Genomic DNA, 17,152 nt, shown 5'->3' with positions numbered 1-17,152 from the left:
ATGGGCGCGGTATCGGGCACCAAATCAATCTGAAACTCAACCTGTCAACGCGGGGGTAAACCCGGGATCTCCTGGAACACATCTGGGTACTCGCAAACTACTGACAGCTGCTCAATACACCCTGCCACGGACTCCTCGACAATATAAGCCAACAAACTAAATAACGGCTCTCCTCTAGGCTCGGTAATGAACTGGAACAATGGCAAGCTGGGAATATGAAACGTGACTGTCCTTGCGGCATAGTCTAAGATGTCATGGTACACAACAAGCCAGTTCATACCCAAGATAACATCAAACTCCGCCATCGGCAACACGAACAAATCGGCGGGCAGGAACATCTCGTTAATTGACACCGGGCAAGAAGAATAACGATGGCTCAAAATAATAGACTTCCCCAAGGGAGTCAAAATAGCTAAAGCCTCAGACGTGGACTCAGACGGAATATCGGTCGATCAGCAAAACTCCTCGGCCATGGAGGAATGGGAAGCACCAAAATCAAACAGAACATGAGCAATAAAAATAGAAATAAGGAGTATACCCTCGACAACTCCACCAGTAAAAGACCACGGGTCCTGGCCCTGCGCCTGCTGCGTGGAATAGAATATTCCCGGCAAAGAAAGCAAGCCAGAAGACTGTGGGTCCTGACTCTAGACTTGCTGTGCAGCAATATATACTCGACCTAGGGACTGCAAGGGATGTACATGTCCCCTCTGCTATTGCTGTCTTTGCTGCTGTTATGGCCGCTATGGAGGCCTACCTGGCCGCGCCAATAATGAAGCTATTGACTACGTTGCGGGTTGCCTAAACTAAGATTGGCCACTCCACCTCTGCTGATGGTGCTGTCGGGAGCTGCCGGAAGGTGCCCTCCTCTTCTGGTCTCTGCTGAAACTCTAATCTTGGGTCCTCTGGGTCATGGCCCAGTCCTCCTCATATACCAACGCTCTGTGAACGACCTGATCAAATGTTGTCAAGCAATGCCCTAACACTCGACTGCGGAGTGAGGGACGCAAACCGTTCTGGAAATGGCGAGCCTTCCTCTTCTCATCATCGGCGAGATAGGGAGCGAATCTGGAACGTGCCACAAAATGGGCCTCATACTGAGACACTGTTTATACCCTGGACTAGAGTCTCGAACTCCATAGCCCGTTGATCACGAATATGCTCGGGGAAGAACTTTTTGTCAAAGTGGACCATGAATTCCTCCCAAGTCCAAAAAAAAATGGGCCCAGCCATCCTCAATACTGATGACCACCAATGTCGGGCCTCGCCTTGCAGAAGGAAAGTGGCTAACGAGACTCTCTGCTCGCTCCGACACTACATGGTGTCGAATATCCTCTCCACCTTCGTGTGCCACAACTTGGCGACGGAAGGGTCGGGCTCACCCATAAACCTTGGGGGATCATGCTGCCGAAACTCATGGAATATCACGCTCGTTCACAGCTAGTCAGACTGCATAAGGACCTCAGGGACAGGCTGACGGGACTGAAGGGCAGCAGTGACGGCCTGCATCATCTGCTGAAAATGCTCAATCCCTACAGGAACCGTTGGGTAAACGGGGGTGGTACTAGCCTTAGGTGGAGGCACAAGAGCGGCAGGAGCCTTCAGAACTGGAATAGCAGGCTCAGGTGGGGGAATAGGTGCCACTAGGGGTGGAATCACAACCTCAGGTATAGGATGTGCTCGGGTCGATCGGGTCACTAGAGCAGATTGAGAACCACGGCCATGGGCACCATGGCCACGAGCACCACGACCACGGGCACCTTGCTTAGGTGGCATTGCCTACAAAATAGCAAGGACAATGGGTGTAAAGGGATCAGAATATTGTAGGATCAAACGAAAGAAAGAATCTCAGGACACTACTTGTCCTAAGCTCGCAATAGATATGCAATGTTATCCCAAGTTATACCGAGATTACTTGTTATTCTCTGATACCAACTCCTGTCACATCCAATCATGCTTATTGGTCCAGCTGGTTGGCCCCTCAACCATGGCCCCAAAGGCCTCTAAAACATCATAAGGTGGGCCCCACAATCATACACAAAATCCCTAATGGGCTGGACCCAATTACTCCTACAAACATGGAGAGGACAATAAGGTAGAAAAATTCAGCACTATACATGTTGTTGTCCTAATTTTGGGCACTCCAATGGAGTGGGTCCAGGGCCTCTATAATTCTTAAAATTGAGGATCAAGGTCCATCATCATGTCTACATTAAGATGGAACCCAGAAAGATGGTCTACCTTCATCAAAATATTTTATGAATTAAGGTTTTCATGAGGTAATGTTGCTGGACTGCATAGCAGAAAAATCTGGCAGTCCATCATGTTGGCCCACCCTTTTGGAGGCTCAAATGGGGTCAGTTGGGACTGAAGTTTGGTATACTCATAGGTGGGATATACACCTTCAACAATCATATATTATATGGTATCAATCACCCTATTAAAAGTCCAAAAATTAGGCCCCAAGATGGCCTAAAAAATTGTCTAGACAGTTATGTATAGTAACATATATTTGATTTAAATAAATTATAAACACTATATAAAAGGGGATTTAACCCCATAAAATCATGGTTTGGTCCACCCTAGTGGGCCCCACAAACTTCCAAACCATCCCCACCATAAAAACACCTTTGCATGTACCCCATTTAGGAGGATTTCGAGGCCACACGTCTAAGGGTGAACTGTCATGGGCGTCCTCCCACTTTGGACAGTCTGGATTTTGTTGGTCCACAAGGTGGGCCACACACTCATGATCAGAGATGAATTAACAAGAAAAGAGAAGAATACGGCCATAAGAGAAGGGTCTCTGCCTCATTGAGGCCCTTCCCTTCATCATACATGCATACGCATTTCACTATCATAAGATGTTCAAGATCTACATGATCAAGGCTATCTACTTAGGATCTACGGTAGAGATGCAATCTCCAACAAGGATCTATGGTAGAGATGCAATCTACACCAAGGATCTAAGGAAGAAAAAGGCATGAAGGGATCCATGTAGAATGGTCCTTTTCATGCAACATACATGCAATGTAGAATGGGATACAAGTAATATCCCGCCAGACCAAAGAAGCTACGGATCTCGGACGCATTCGTGGGTTAGCCCCACTGACGTACTACATCAACCTTCGAGGGGTCCACAATGACACCCTCCCTCGTCACCACGTGACCGAGGAACTTCACCTACTCCTACTAGAACTCACACTTCTCCAGCTTCGCATACTAATGGTGGGCACGGAGGGTCTCAAGCACAATCTACAAATGCATCACATGGTCCTTCCAGGTCCTCGAATACACCATAATATTATTAATAAACACCACTACAAACTGATCGAGGAAGGGCCAAAAGACCTCGTTCATCAGCTGCATGAACATGGTGGGAGCATTAGTCAGACCGAACGACTTGACCAAAAACTCAAAGTGACCGTAGCGTGTCCAGAATGCTGTCTTCCGAATGTCCTCCTCTTGAACCCGAATCTAATGGTAATCAGAGTGCAAGTCTATCTTGGAAAATAACTACGCACCCTGCAGCTGGTCGAACAAATCATCTATCCTGGGAAGCGGGTATCTGTTCTTAATAGTGACCCTTTTAAGCTTGCGGTAATCCACACAAAGCCTCAACGAGTCATCCTTCTTCTTCACGAACAACATCAGGGCTCCCCATGGCGAACTGCTGGGATGAATAAAACCCAACTCCCGGAGCTCATCCAACTGCTCCTGTAGTTCCCTTAACTCCATCGGTGTCATCCGGTAGGGGGCCTTCTTGATAGGCGCAGTACCGGGCACCAAATCAATCTGAAACTCAACCTGCCGACGCGGGGGCAAACTCAGGATCTCCTGAAACACATCCGGATACTCGCAAACTACTGACAGCTGCTCAATACACCCTGCCACAGACTCCTCGACAATATAAGCCAACAAACTGAATAATGGCTCTCCTCTAGGCTCAACAATAAACTGGAACAATGGCAAGCCGGGAATATGAAACGTGACTGTCCTCGCAGCACAATCCAAGATGGCATGGTATACAGTAAGCCAGTCCATACCCAAGATAACATTAAAGTCCGCCATTGGCAACACGAACAAATCGACGGGCAGGAACATCTCGCCAATCGACACCGGGCAAGAAGAATAACGATGGCTCAAAATAACAGACTTCCCCAAGGGAGTCAAAATAGCTAAATCCTCAGATGTGGACTCAGACAGAATATCAGTCGATCAGCAAAACTCCTCGGCCACGAAGGAATGGGAAGCACCAAAATCAAACAAAACATGAGCAATACAAACAGAAACAAGGAGAATACCCTCGACAACTCCACCGGTAGAAGACCACGGGTCCTGGCCCTGCGCCTGCTGCGCGGAATAGATTCTTCCCGACAAAGGAAGCAAGCCGGAAGACTGTGGGACCTGACTCTAGACTGGCTGTGCAGTAATATATACTCGACCTAGGGACTGCGGGGGATGTACATGTCCCCTCTACTATTGTTGTCTCTACTGCTGTTATGGCCACTGTGGAGGCCTGCCTGGCTGCGCCAATAATGAGGCTGTTGACTATGTTGCGGGCTGCCTAAACTAAGATCGGCCCCTCCACCTCTGCTGATGGTGCTGTCGGGAGCTTCTGGAAGGTGTCCTCCTCTTCTGGTCTCTGCTGAAACTTTAATCTTGGGTCCTCTGGGTCATGGCCTAGTCCCCCTCATATACCAACGCTCTGTGAACGACCTGATCAAATGTTGTCAAGCAATGCCCTAACACTCGACTGCGAAGAGCGGGACATAAACCGTTCTGGAAACGGCGAGCCTTCCTCTTCTCGTCGTCGGCAAGATAGGGAGTGAATCTGGAAAGTGCCACAAAATGGGCCTCATACTGAGACACTCTTTATACCCTGGACTAGAGTCTCGAACTCCATAGCCCGCTGATCACAAATATGCTCGGGGAAGAACTTCTAGCCGAAGTGGACCATGAATTCCTCCTATGTCCAAACAAAATCGGGCCCAGACATCCTCGATACTGATGACCACCAATGACAAGCCTCGCCTTGCAGAAGGAAAGTGGCTAACGAGACTCTCTGCTCGCTCTGACACTACATGGTGTCGAATATCCTCTCCACCTTCGTGCTCCACAACTTGGCGGCGGAAGGGTCGGGCTCACCCATAAACCTCGGGGGATCATGCTGCCGGAACTCACGGAATATCACGCTCGTTCACAGCTAGTCAGACTACACAAGGGCCTCAGGGACAAGCTGACGGGTCTGAAGGGCAGCAGTGATGGCCTGCATCATCTGCTGAAAATGCTCAATCCCTATAGGAACTGTCAGAAAAATAGGGGCGGTACTAGCCTCAGGTGGAGGCACAGGAGCAGCAGGAGCCTTCAAAACTGGAATAGCAGTCTCATGTGGGGGAACAGGTGCCATTGGGGGTGGAATCACAACCTCAGGTATAGGATGTGCTCGGGTCGATCGGGTCGCTGGAGCAGAATGAGAACCATGGCCATGGGCACCACGGCCATGAGCACCATGACCACGGGCGCCTCGCTTAGGCGGCATTGCCTACAAAATAGCAAGGACATTGGATGCAAAGGGATTAGAATATTGTAGGATCAAACGAAAGGAAGGATCTCGGGACACTACTTGTCCTAAGCTCACAACAGATATGCAATGTTATCCCAAGTTATACCAAGATTACTTGTTATTCTCTGATACCAACTCTTGTCACATCCAATCATGCTTATTGGTCCAGCTGGTTGGCCCCTCAACCATGGCCCCAAAGGCCTCTAAAACATCATAATGTGGGCCCCACAATCATACACAAAAGCCCTAATGGGCTGGGCCCAATTACTCCTACAAACATGGAGAGGACAACAAGGTAGAAAAATTCAGCAATGTACATGTTGTTGTCCTAAATTTGGGCACTCCAATGGAGTGGGTCCAGGGCCTCTATAATTCTTGAAATTGAGGACCAAGGTCCCTCATCATGTCTACATCAAGATGAAACCCAGAAAGATGGTCTACCTTCATCAAAATATTTTATGAATTAAGGTTTTCATGAGGTAATGTTGCTGGACTGCATAGCAGAAAAATCTGGCAGTCCATCATGTTGGCCCACCCTTTTGGAGGCTCAAATGGGGTCAGTTGGGACTGAAATTTGGTATGCTCATAGGTGGGATATACAACTTCAAGAATCATATATTATATGGTATCAATCACCCTATTAAAAGTCCAAAAATCAGGCCCCAAGATGGCCCAAAAATCTGTCTAGACAGTTCTGTATAGTAACATATATCTGATTTAAATAAATTATAAACACTATATAAAAGGGGATTTAACCCCATCAAATCATGGTTTGGTCCACCCTAGTGGGCTCCACAAACTTCCAAACCATCCCCACCATAAAAACACCTTTGCATGTACCCCATTTAGGAGGATTTCGAGGCCACACGTCTAAGGGCGGACTGTCATGGGCGTCCTCCCACTTTGGACAGTCTGAATTTTGTTGGTCCATAAGGTGGGCCACACACTCATGATTAGAGATGAATTAACAAGAAAAGAAGAAGAATACGGCCACAAGGGAAGGGTCTCCACCTCATTGAGGCCCTTCCCTTCATCATACATGCATACACATTTCACTATCATAAGATGTACAAGATCTGCATGATCAAGGCTATCTACTTGGGATCTGCAGTAGAGATGCAATCTCCACCAAGGATCTAAGGAAGAAAAAGGCATGAAGGGATCCATGTAGAATGGTCCCTTTCATTCAACATACATGCAATGTAGAATGGGATACAAGCAACATCCATGGAGACTTGGGGCCACCACCATCACTTGATGGACCCCACAAGCTCCAACATGAGAAGAAAGATGAAGAATAAGAAAGAAACTAAAGAAATCTGACATTTACAATGCATGTACACCCACCTAAGCAATCAAGCTCCAAAGTTACACCATCTTCATCTACAAGCTCTAAGGAAAGTGAATCTATGGTTGAGATGAGTTGAAGAAGGTGGGATTGGGAAGTATTTGGGGTAAGGGCTGGACATATGGGGGAGGTGGGATGTTAGAAGGTTAGCAAAAGGAGAGGACAAGGAGAGTTAGAGAGAAATGAGAAGGAGAGACAGAGAGAGAGAGAGAGTTACTTGGGAGGTCTAGGAGAGTAATGATTACTCTCTCTCTACCTAGGTTAGAGAAAAGCATCATTAGGCTAGGGTGATATAAACAAGGTTGCTAGGGGGTATAGGTTCATAGGGTGTAGGGTTGTAGGGTTTCTAGAAACCTACACTAGGGGTGACATCATCCATCACATGCACATGGAAAAATGTGTGGGGTGGGGTCCACCATCCACACATCAAGGGTCCATATTGAACGTTGCCCACAACTTAAGATGTACACATTAGATTCATGCACAGGACGCGGCGTTGGAATTGCGGCGCCGATACTGACGAAATGACATAGGTTTCAAGTCGATCTAAGTCAGGTATATGTGACCAAACTTAAGGATGACCACAAACACTATCCGTAGGTCACGAGTCACTGAAATTCGACCGGTAGGACTGCGAGACCTAAAGGAACGGTGTGCACACTTGGGTTAGGGTCTTACAGGATGAATCATCTAGCTCTAAAGCTTCTTTTGAGTCGGATGAATCAAAACTCAAAACTTCAAATGATGTCAAGGCTTTAATGACTCTATCTAGAGTCACTTTCACAGAAAGTTGTGATTCAACTGAATATGATAATCTGAGGAGTGACCCTGAGAATGATAATAAAGATGATCTTCAAGATTCCTAAAACGCCCTATACAAGGAGAGTTGTAAGATTGCTATCAAACTTAAACTTCAAAAAGAGAAATTTCTGAAATTAAAAGAGGATTTCGAAAATACGATTTTAGAAAAATCTCATATCTCTGATTGTTTTGAAAAAAGTAAATGTGATTTGAATTTCAAAACATCTGAATTGGAAAAATTAAGAACGAAAAATGAGAAACTAAAACGTGAAGTTTCTTCCCTATTGAGTTCAAAGGATACATGGAGGTATGCCCAGGGAGACCCTAAACTTGAAAAGTTATTAACCGCATCGAGAACATGTGGAGATAGATCGGGTCTGGGCTATGATAATACATGCCTCTGAAAAATAAGAGTATAGCTCCTACATTTGTCAAAGGAGAATCCTCTAACTCAAAAGGAAAGGACTTGAAATTTAATGACCAGAACAACTCCAGAAAAGTAAAGACTTTTCAAGCACCTAAAGTCAATACTAATAATATCAGCTTTAGAAAACAATCATATAATACTCTATTTGAAAAAATTATGGATTTACTCAAGGAGCTCCTCAAATCTAACTCTAATGTGAGAATTAATAATAATTATAAGCAAAGAAAAACCAACAGTGTTCCAAAATCCTAAACTACTATGAAATGAGTTCCTAAGGTTACTTGTTTGGTTGCCCACACTGCCTTCAAGGCTTTGAGTCAATCAAAGTGGTACCTAGACAGTGGTTGCTCAAGGCACCTGACAGGTGACAGAGATTTGTTCACTAATTACAAAGATATGACTGATGGATCAATCACTTTTGGTGATGGAAGCAACTGTAAAATAATTGGCCAAGGTATGGTTCATATCTCTAACCTCCTTCCTTTTGAAAATATTTTATTCGTAGAAGGGCTTAAGCACAATCTTTTGAGTATTTCTCAAATCTGCGGTAATAAGCATAGTGTAAAATTCACTAATCAAGGATACGAGATCTCGAATGAGAAAGGTTGTGTGATATTAAATGGTTGTAGGACATCTAAGAATTGTTATATCGTAAGTGAATCTTGCTCATCTAAAGTATCTTGTTACATGGTCCAAACCAATGATAGCGAATTATGGCACAAGTGCCTTGGACATGTAAACTATCGAAATTTATATAGATTAAGCAAAACCGATCTTATTAAAGGTCTACCTAAATTAAAGAAAATGGATAAAATATGTGGCAAATGTCAAATTGGTAAATAAACAAGGAGTAGTCACAAAAAGGTGAACTCCACTGCCACATCCAAACCCCTTGAACTTCTCCACATGGATCTTATTGGACTAACTAGAATGGAGAGTATTTCTTGGTAATTGTAGATGGCTTTACTAGATTTACTTGGGTTACATTTATGAGAGAAAAATCTGAAACTCTTGATGAAGTCAAAAGAATACTTAAGTGTATTCAGACTGAAAAAGAAATGAATGTAGTTAAGATCTAAAGTGATCATGGATCGAAATTTAAAAATAGCATTTTGAGAAGTTCTGTAGCGATCATGGAATATCGCACGAGTTTTTTGTTCCTAAGACACCTCAAGAAAATAGGGTTGTTTAAAGGAAGAACAGAGTACTACAAGAGATGGCCAATGTAATGTTAAATAGCATGAAGTTACCTAAAACTTATGGGTCGAAGTTGTTAATACTGCATGTTATATAATAAACCGTGTTTGCATTAGAAAATCAAAAGATAAAATAGCTTACGAACTATGGTTTAATAAGAAACCTACTGTTAAATACTTTCAAATTTTTGGAAGTAAGTGTTATATTTTATGAGACTGGGAAAAATTAGGGAAGTTCGACACTAAGAGAGAAGTAGGGATTTTTCTAGGTTATGCTTTAAATAGTCGAGCATACTGTGTTCTCAATAAGAGAAGTGGTGTTATTCAGGAGTCAATAAATGTTGTGATTGATGATCAACTAAACACACCAATATCTAGTTCAAAAGATAATGAAGTCACTGTATTTGATAAACCTGACTCCTCATCTTGTCAAATCAACACTGAACTATGATTAGTTAAAGATCATCCTACTGATCAAATTTTAGGTAACACTACTAGAAAAAGAAGCAAGGGCTACGGATAAAAACCATAGCTAATGGCCTATTACTACGGATCTAGTCCATAGCACGTCCGTAGCGATTGGTGGTGTAGCTAAAGGTCAAAAACCTATGGCTACGGATTAAATTCGTAGCAATACAGATCACTAGCAACAGATAAAATCCACAGCTATAATTTCTATAGCGAAATGTACCTACGCCTATAGATTAAATTCGTAGCAATAGATATCACTAACTACGGATAAAGGCCGTAGCTATAATTTCTGTAGCGAAATATACCTACGGCTACAGATACTATTTGTAGCTAAAAGTGGGATGAAATTTGTAGCAATATTCTTAAGTTAGTAATAGCTATGGTTTTCAGAACAAGAGCTACGGCTAAAATTCGTAGCTATTTTTAAAAAAATTATAATAATGGTGCCTATTTCTATTGCAAGAACCTGCTGTGATTGATAACTCATCTAAGCTAATACAATTAATGCTGATAGGAATAGTACATAAAATGCAATCAGGAAAAAAATGATGCATTTATTACAAATAGCAATAAAATCATACAATGCATCCCACATTCACATTTCTAAATAAACAATACTTCACTTTGCTCAGCCTATCACAAGAATTATAAAAAAGGAACCTGTTCGAACTTTAGCTCGACTCCATCTCCAAATACTTCCTATGAAGTTCTTCCATATTCCACTGCATTTGAGCAACTCTTTCTCTTTCAATTAAGATGACTTGTTGCAGGTTTTATTTACTTTTCTGCTTTGTACTTTCAAGTTCCACATCCAAATCTTTCACCTGGGTAGGTATGTTACCATTTACGAGAGTTATAAACATAGCAATAACCATGTAAAAGGGTTTGAATGATGGCAAGGAGTCCTGGAATCTAATGAATAACATATGTAAAGTTTTAATTAATTACAAGGCCTAAATTCTGGAGTTATATGTTAAAGAAGCCCGATTTACAAGAAAATTTAAAGCTAATTAACCCAGGAGCTTGTTATCAGGAAAGAAAATATAACTCACACTTGTTTTATAATTTATCATGTGTTTTAGTTGTCCAGATGTTGATGAAAAGGACATCTTCAAATTCCCAGGTCCAACCTCCAATGTCTCATTTTGTGAAGTATCCGTAACTGACATGTGCCCACTACTTGCTCCTGTATTGTTAAAAGGAGAATTACATTATGTGAATATTGTTATTGCTCATGGTGCTTTTGATTGTAGTATGTAACAAATGACCAAAAAGGACAAAAAGTATTTAATGAGAATAATATTGAAAATCCACCTTGTTCCCTAGCTTTAGAAATAAAAGATCATTCGTTATCAAAATTCAACTAAGATACCTGCTTGCTTTTGCAGTCAGCACATTCCCTGTTCCCTGGCAATTTAAGAAGTCCTTCAAATATCTATAAATGATGCACCAAATGAAGGAAAAAAAAATCAATCCCACAATATAAAAGAGAGAAAGTAGTACATATCTATAGAAGTGAATAAGAAGAGGAACCCAAGTAAAAGAGGTTAAGATGCTTATAAAACCCCATGAACAGGATATGATGATATAGTTCCTCCATCCCATTCAGAAACAAGAATGCAAACAAATGGAGCATGAAAAATCAGGCCAAAATGTGAATATGATATTAAAAAAAAAAACTGAGAAGCCCTTCTTCTCCATAGTGATGATGAAACTCGGATATAAATATATGTATATTACAAAAATGTGAGGAAATCCTGACACATAACAAAGTTTTGCACTAAGCTAAGTGAGTCCAAGTCTCGAGTAGTATTGACTCAATACAATAACAAAACACTTAGAACACAACATACACATTAGGTTTTCCCATTGCTAATCTCAAAGTCGTAATTGAAAATTTTCAGTTTTGTGGAAAATAAATAAGGTTTTTGGAGTTATTTTTCTTTTTCTTTCTTTCTTTTTTTTTCCTTTTTAATACTTTTTTTTTCTTTTTTTGGTGATAGGAAGAGGAAAAGGAAATAATCCTTAGTCTAGTTTTTTTCTTCTAAATTTCCTTCCTTTATAATGTTTCTCATATAAATTATATATATATATATATATATATATATATATATATATATATATATATATATAGAGAGAGAGAGAGAGAGAGAGAGAGAGAGAGAGAGATCAGGTTATAGGTTTAGGTTTAGGTTATAGGTTATAGGTTTAGATTTAGGGATTTGAGAATAGGTTTAGGTTTAGGTTATAGGTTATAGGTTATAGGTTTAGGTTTAGGTTTAGGTTTAGGTTTAGGTTAAGGTTATAGGTTATAGGTTTAAGTTGAGGTTATAGGTTATAGGTTTAGGTTTAGATAAATATGTTTAGTTTTAGGTGTAGGATATAGGTTATGGGTATGGGTTTAGGTTTAAGTTTAGGTTATAGGTTATATAGGTTTAGGTTTTAGGTTTATATTTAGGTTATAGGTTATAGGTTTAGGTTTAGGTTTAGGAATTCGGGTTCAGGTTCAGGTTTGGGTTTAGGTTTAGGGTTATAGGTTATAGGTTATAGGGTATAGGTTTAGTTTATAGGTTATAGGTTATAGGTTTAGGTTTGGTTTATATGTTATAGGTTATAGGTTTAGGATTAGGTTATAGGTTTAGGTTATGGGTTATGGGTTTAGGTTAAGGCTAAGGTTCAAGTTAAGGTTATAGATTATAGGTTATAGGTTTAGGTTTAGGTTATAGGTTATAGGTTTAGGTTTAAGGATTTGAGAATAGGTTTAGGTATAGGTTTAGGAATTCAGTTTCAGGTTCGGGTTTAGATTTAGGTTTTCAAGTTTAGGTTTAGGGTTAGGAAATCATTGTACCCACTATAAATATATGTAGTTTATCTGCACCGTCCATCTGCTTTTTCGGATCATTTAAGGGGTTGAAACCAAAATTGAATCATATCCAAAACTCAGGTGCACCATACAACAAGAAACATTGGGTATAATGATTTCCATCATTGAAACCTTTTTAGGGCCTGTAGTGATATTATTATTCATCTAACCTGTTCACAAGATCACACGGACAGTGATGAAGGGAAAAATAAATATCAGTAGTTCCCACCTTCCACGGACCCCCGCTTAACATCCGGATAGCTCCGACGCACATCTAGATCTGCTTCATCAATTTTGAGATAATACATAAACATGGGCCTGTCCAAATGGCCAGGCCACCCATATTGTTGTCCATAGGAAATGGACAACTTCATCGTGGTCATAACAGTGGTTCCCACCTTCCAGGGACCCCCGCTCAACATTCGGATAGTTCTGACGCAATATAGAAACAAACTAATTAGGAACTTACAACAACAAAAGGTTCCAGGCCTTTGGTCTAGGGGTGATCCACAATAAAAGGTACCATTCACCATTCACCTGCTAATGTGTGGGTCCCACCAACTACTAAAATTGTCTAGTTGTGGTGTTTTCTTCATAGTGGCACGTTTACTATAGGTCCCAGTGATGCACGTTGACTGTAGGTCCCAAAGTCAACCTACATTTCACATATGACTTGTCTAATATCTCCAAAAATGCTCCTACACCCAAAGAAAAGAAAAAAAATCACTTTATAGCTTCATACCGTCTTTATGCAGTTGTCTGAAGACTCTGCAATTACAAGCACTGTTATCACAACCAGCTTGAAAAGCACCTGAAAGTCGGAGATGCAAATCCAAATAACAATTAGGAAACTAGAGACCACAGTAATCAGAAAGAAACAGGTAATTTTACAGGAATGAACATCTCAGCACATGCTTCAAAATCTCCCAAAAGTTCCTTCGATAGTAAACTTAGCAGATAGCAAGCCCAGAAGAAAAAACAGTGAGCAATTCCTGAAAACAAAGAATATCAAGCAAAGAATATCAGCGTTTTCTCTCAAACCATCTTCATCTCCACTCCAAACATGATTAGTGTAACAAATTGTATCTGCTGTATGATCACCTAGACCAGCTTCCTTGTGTGAATTGCTTTCAGTTGCAAGCTGATCAGGTCCTACAACATTACCAAAAGGAGCTATTTCTAGCTCTTGATTATGGTTGTTACTATCGGTGTGTTTCCTAAGGAAGATTCTGGTTTCATGAATACTATCGGATCCTGACATCAACTTGAGCTGATCCTTAGCTTGTCGACAGTCAGGCATAGTCGACTGATTTGGTGGAAAGATCATCTTTCTTTAAGTTATAAGTTTTGAAATTTTCATTCTTCGAATGAAAGGATTGTGAGCAAGGAACAGGACATGACATATATTAACTCAAATAAACCAAAACCAAGTATATTGTGCAGTTCATTGTTGCCATTTTCGGGAAAGAAGGTGAGCCCACAACACATTTTCAATCATAAAGTCTTAAAAGAAATAGTAAAGTACCATATCAGAAAAATATTGAAAGCTTCGTGTTTGTTTTCCATCACCATATCATATGATCCTCACTAGTAGCTCGAGCCACTCCTCATCCTGAAAAAGCACCAGCCCCATATATGTAAACAAAAGAGACCCTGAAGCCAGCATCTCCAAACCTACAACCACTCCGCTGATTCATACTATGCATTAGTCCTATACAAAAATCGGCCAAGTTTTGCATTGACTTGGCCAATCCACCGGGCCATGAAAACTTAGCCGAGTTAATATTTGTCTTATAAAATTGCTTAATAAGAACCATTGTTTTAGGTGAACAACTTTTCTTTACTTCTACAATAGTCACTAGAGACCATGACAAGTACTCAAGAGGACGAAACTGTCAAGTGGTGTTAATAAATAAATTTGTCAAGGATATGAAAGTGAAACCATGGTACTCACCTTAGTTAAGACCTGCCTTCTACCTTCTGTTGTTCAAAATCCCATGATGCACAATTCCCGGAGTTTCAGGAATTGTGAGTGATGGCTCTTTGTAAACACGCACCTAAGAAAAAAGAAGGAAAGAAAAATCAACTTATAAAAATATTTACACCAAAATTTGAAGAAGAGGAAAGAGGATCACTAATCAACAAAGAAAATGAAAAAGAATTCACCCACATCAATCATCAAACACTATCATGAACATCAACACCATAGCTAAAACCTTTGCAAAACCAATTCATAGAATGAAAAAAAGAAAAAGAAAAAAAAAGGAAACATCTAAAAAAAGCATCTACAAATCAAATCAATCAAAGTTCGATCTCATTGGCATATCAACTAATAAAATCAATGCTTGCTTGTTAAAAACAATACCTATGAGAATGATCATATTGTCTTTATTCAAAAGGCAAATTTGAAATGATGAGTTGAACAGAATTGTCTGACTGTTACAATATGTGCACTATTGCCCATCCATGTGGCAGGCCACCAGATGAAAAGACCCAATCAATCACCATGCATTTTAGAAATGTATATCATAGGTTCATAACAACATTTCTCAATGAAACTTTATGCAAATAAATATAAAGAGGACGAAAAAAAAGGATACTTACAACAATGAAACAACAAATGACAAGCTCAACAATAGGTTGTCACCTTGTTACTACCAACATAGCTAACAAATCATGTTACTACCTCTACTCAGCTTTACAAATCATGTTTCCCCAATCATCAAGGCTCAAAAAAGGAATTTGAAACAGGAATTCTCATCAATTTAGTAAAATCTTGTAAATTGTTTATCAATCTACCTATTGGGGTTTTTGAACCATCTTGGGAAGAGGAGTCCTTATCCGAAGTGGTGATGTCTCATCGCCAGCTTCATTCTTTATTTTTGTATTCTTCTTTTCGTAATAAAATATTATCACCTTTGAATATGGTCCATTCACGGCCATCTTTTTTAGCCCACAGTTTTGGAACACGTTGAGATGGTGCATATTCTACAATAGTCGTATATTGGGAACCTAAACAAAGAGTCAAACCTTGTTATATATATATATTTTTTTAAAAAAACAAGATAGAAACAATTAAAGATTTTACAAAATCTTAAAAACATAAAATACAATCTGACAAAATGATATGACAAGGTAAAAAGGATGGCCAAATGAGACATTAATTGAGAGAGAACAAGGTCCTCATGATTTAGGACATGAATGGTGTCCCAATGAACCCATTTTGTTGAAATGGAGATGGTTCATCGATCTAGACTATTCAAGCATGATGGGAATGCACAAAATAATCACATCAACTAAGAGGTAAACATTGGAACAAAATAATCATATCAACAGTTCAACTAGCTCATGAGAAGTAGTTTCCCTATGTCTTCCACAGAATGCACATCTCACCTCTCAACGAGATTAGTTTTATTCAAGATCTTCAAAAAAGGTAACAGCATAGAGCAGGTTCAGACTAGTTTGCATAAGCAGCTTCCTAATCCCTGAAGAGATTTTAAAAGAAAAATTAGTTCTATTGCCTCGCGTTGAAGATCCTACAATTCCTCTGCTTTAGACAAAGGTGATGTTTCGAGATTTACAAGCAAAGTAGCAAGTTAATACTATAAACTACCTACCTAAGATAATTTAATGCTTGTCTTTGGAAACATCTTTCTCAGGGACCTGAGATTCCAACCTTGGGTTTCATCTTCTTTACAACCCTAAAAAAATAAAAGAACAATCATAATGCAATGATGAGTTCTTAAGAGATGTTTATGGTAAAATGATTAAGTAACTGATCACAACCACAAGTTCATGCGCAGCATTTGAGAGCCGCACAAATACCGAAAATGAAAAATCTAACATCGTAATAAATTGTATAATCACTTCATGACATCAACCATGACCAACAGACTTGAGATCATGTCAAACCAAAATCCCTGAAAATTGTTCCTAGCTGGGCAACAAACAAGTATGACAAAAATCATCACCAAGAGTTCAAATCTTCACGGATATGAGAAATTTCACTTTTGGGATTTTGCAAAACATGAACCGTAGGGATGCCACAAATCTCCCCAAAAACTATGCATGAGTTGTATAGGTCAAAAATCAGGATTTAGATTTATTTATTTTTTTGATTTTTTTTTTCTTATCTAAGAAAACATCATCTTACCAAAAAAAAAAATCATGATAATTCCTCTTAAATCATCCTCCACTAGGTGATATGGTTCTTTTCATTCATGGAGACCACTGGTCGTACAATGTGCATCAGCAATCTTATCGCATCTCATGTGTTTTGCCATTCACTTCAATGAGCCAATTGTAACACTAGTGATTAAAAGCAAAATGAGAGGCTCCTATTTCAAAATCCAAGATTCTTTTCTTTAGTAAATATCAACAATAGAATATATTTAAACATATATGGGGAATGTTAACATCCCAACCTTCATGGGGATGTTAGCAATATCCCAAAAGATCTTGAATGACATGTAGAACAACC

At 40.2% G+C, this 17,152-nt stretch overlaps 3 long non-coding RNA genes across 3 annotated transcripts; all 3 read right to left on the bottom strand.

The window, feature by feature from the left end:
* Positions 1 to 10,547: 10,547 nt before the first annotated feature.
* Positions 10,548 to 11,265, bottom strand: LOC131242758 (uncharacterized). Its single transcript, XR_009169716.1, has 3 exons — positions 11,124 to 11,265; positions 10,862 to 10,995; positions 10,548 to 10,633 (listed from the first exon to the last, which is right to left on the bottom strand). It is a non-coding gene; the product is annotated as an uncharacterized LOC131242758 (long non-coding RNA).
* A 1,617-nt stretch (positions 11,266 to 12,882) lies between these two features.
* On the bottom strand, positions 12,883 to 14,780 carry LOC131242706 (uncharacterized). The gene is made up of 3 exons (XR_009169710.1): positions 14,627 to 14,780; positions 14,198 to 14,284; positions 12,883 to 13,483 (listed from the first exon to the last, which is right to left on the bottom strand). It is a non-coding gene; the product is annotated as an uncharacterized LOC131242706 (long non-coding RNA).
* A 697-nt stretch (positions 14,781 to 15,477) lies between these two features.
* LOC131242663 (uncharacterized) lies at positions 15,478 to 16,535 on the bottom strand. The gene is made up of 3 exons (XR_009169686.1): positions 16,286 to 16,535; positions 16,066 to 16,157; positions 15,478 to 15,684 (listed from the first exon to the last, which is right to left on the bottom strand). It is a non-coding gene; the product is annotated as an uncharacterized LOC131242663 (long non-coding RNA).
* Positions 16,536 to 17,152: the final 617 nt, after the last annotated feature.

The sequence above is a fragment of the Magnolia sinica genome, chromosome 1 (genome assembly GCF_029962835.1).
Source record: "Magnolia sinica isolate HGM2019 chromosome 1, MsV1, whole genome shotgun sequence".
In the NCBI taxonomy this organism is placed as follows: Eukaryota; Viridiplantae; Streptophyta; class Magnoliopsida; order Magnoliales; family Magnoliaceae; genus Magnolia; species Magnolia sinica.
The sequence above is the reverse complement of the archived record's forward strand: the minus strand, read 5'-3'. Positions and strand labels throughout refer to the sequence as shown.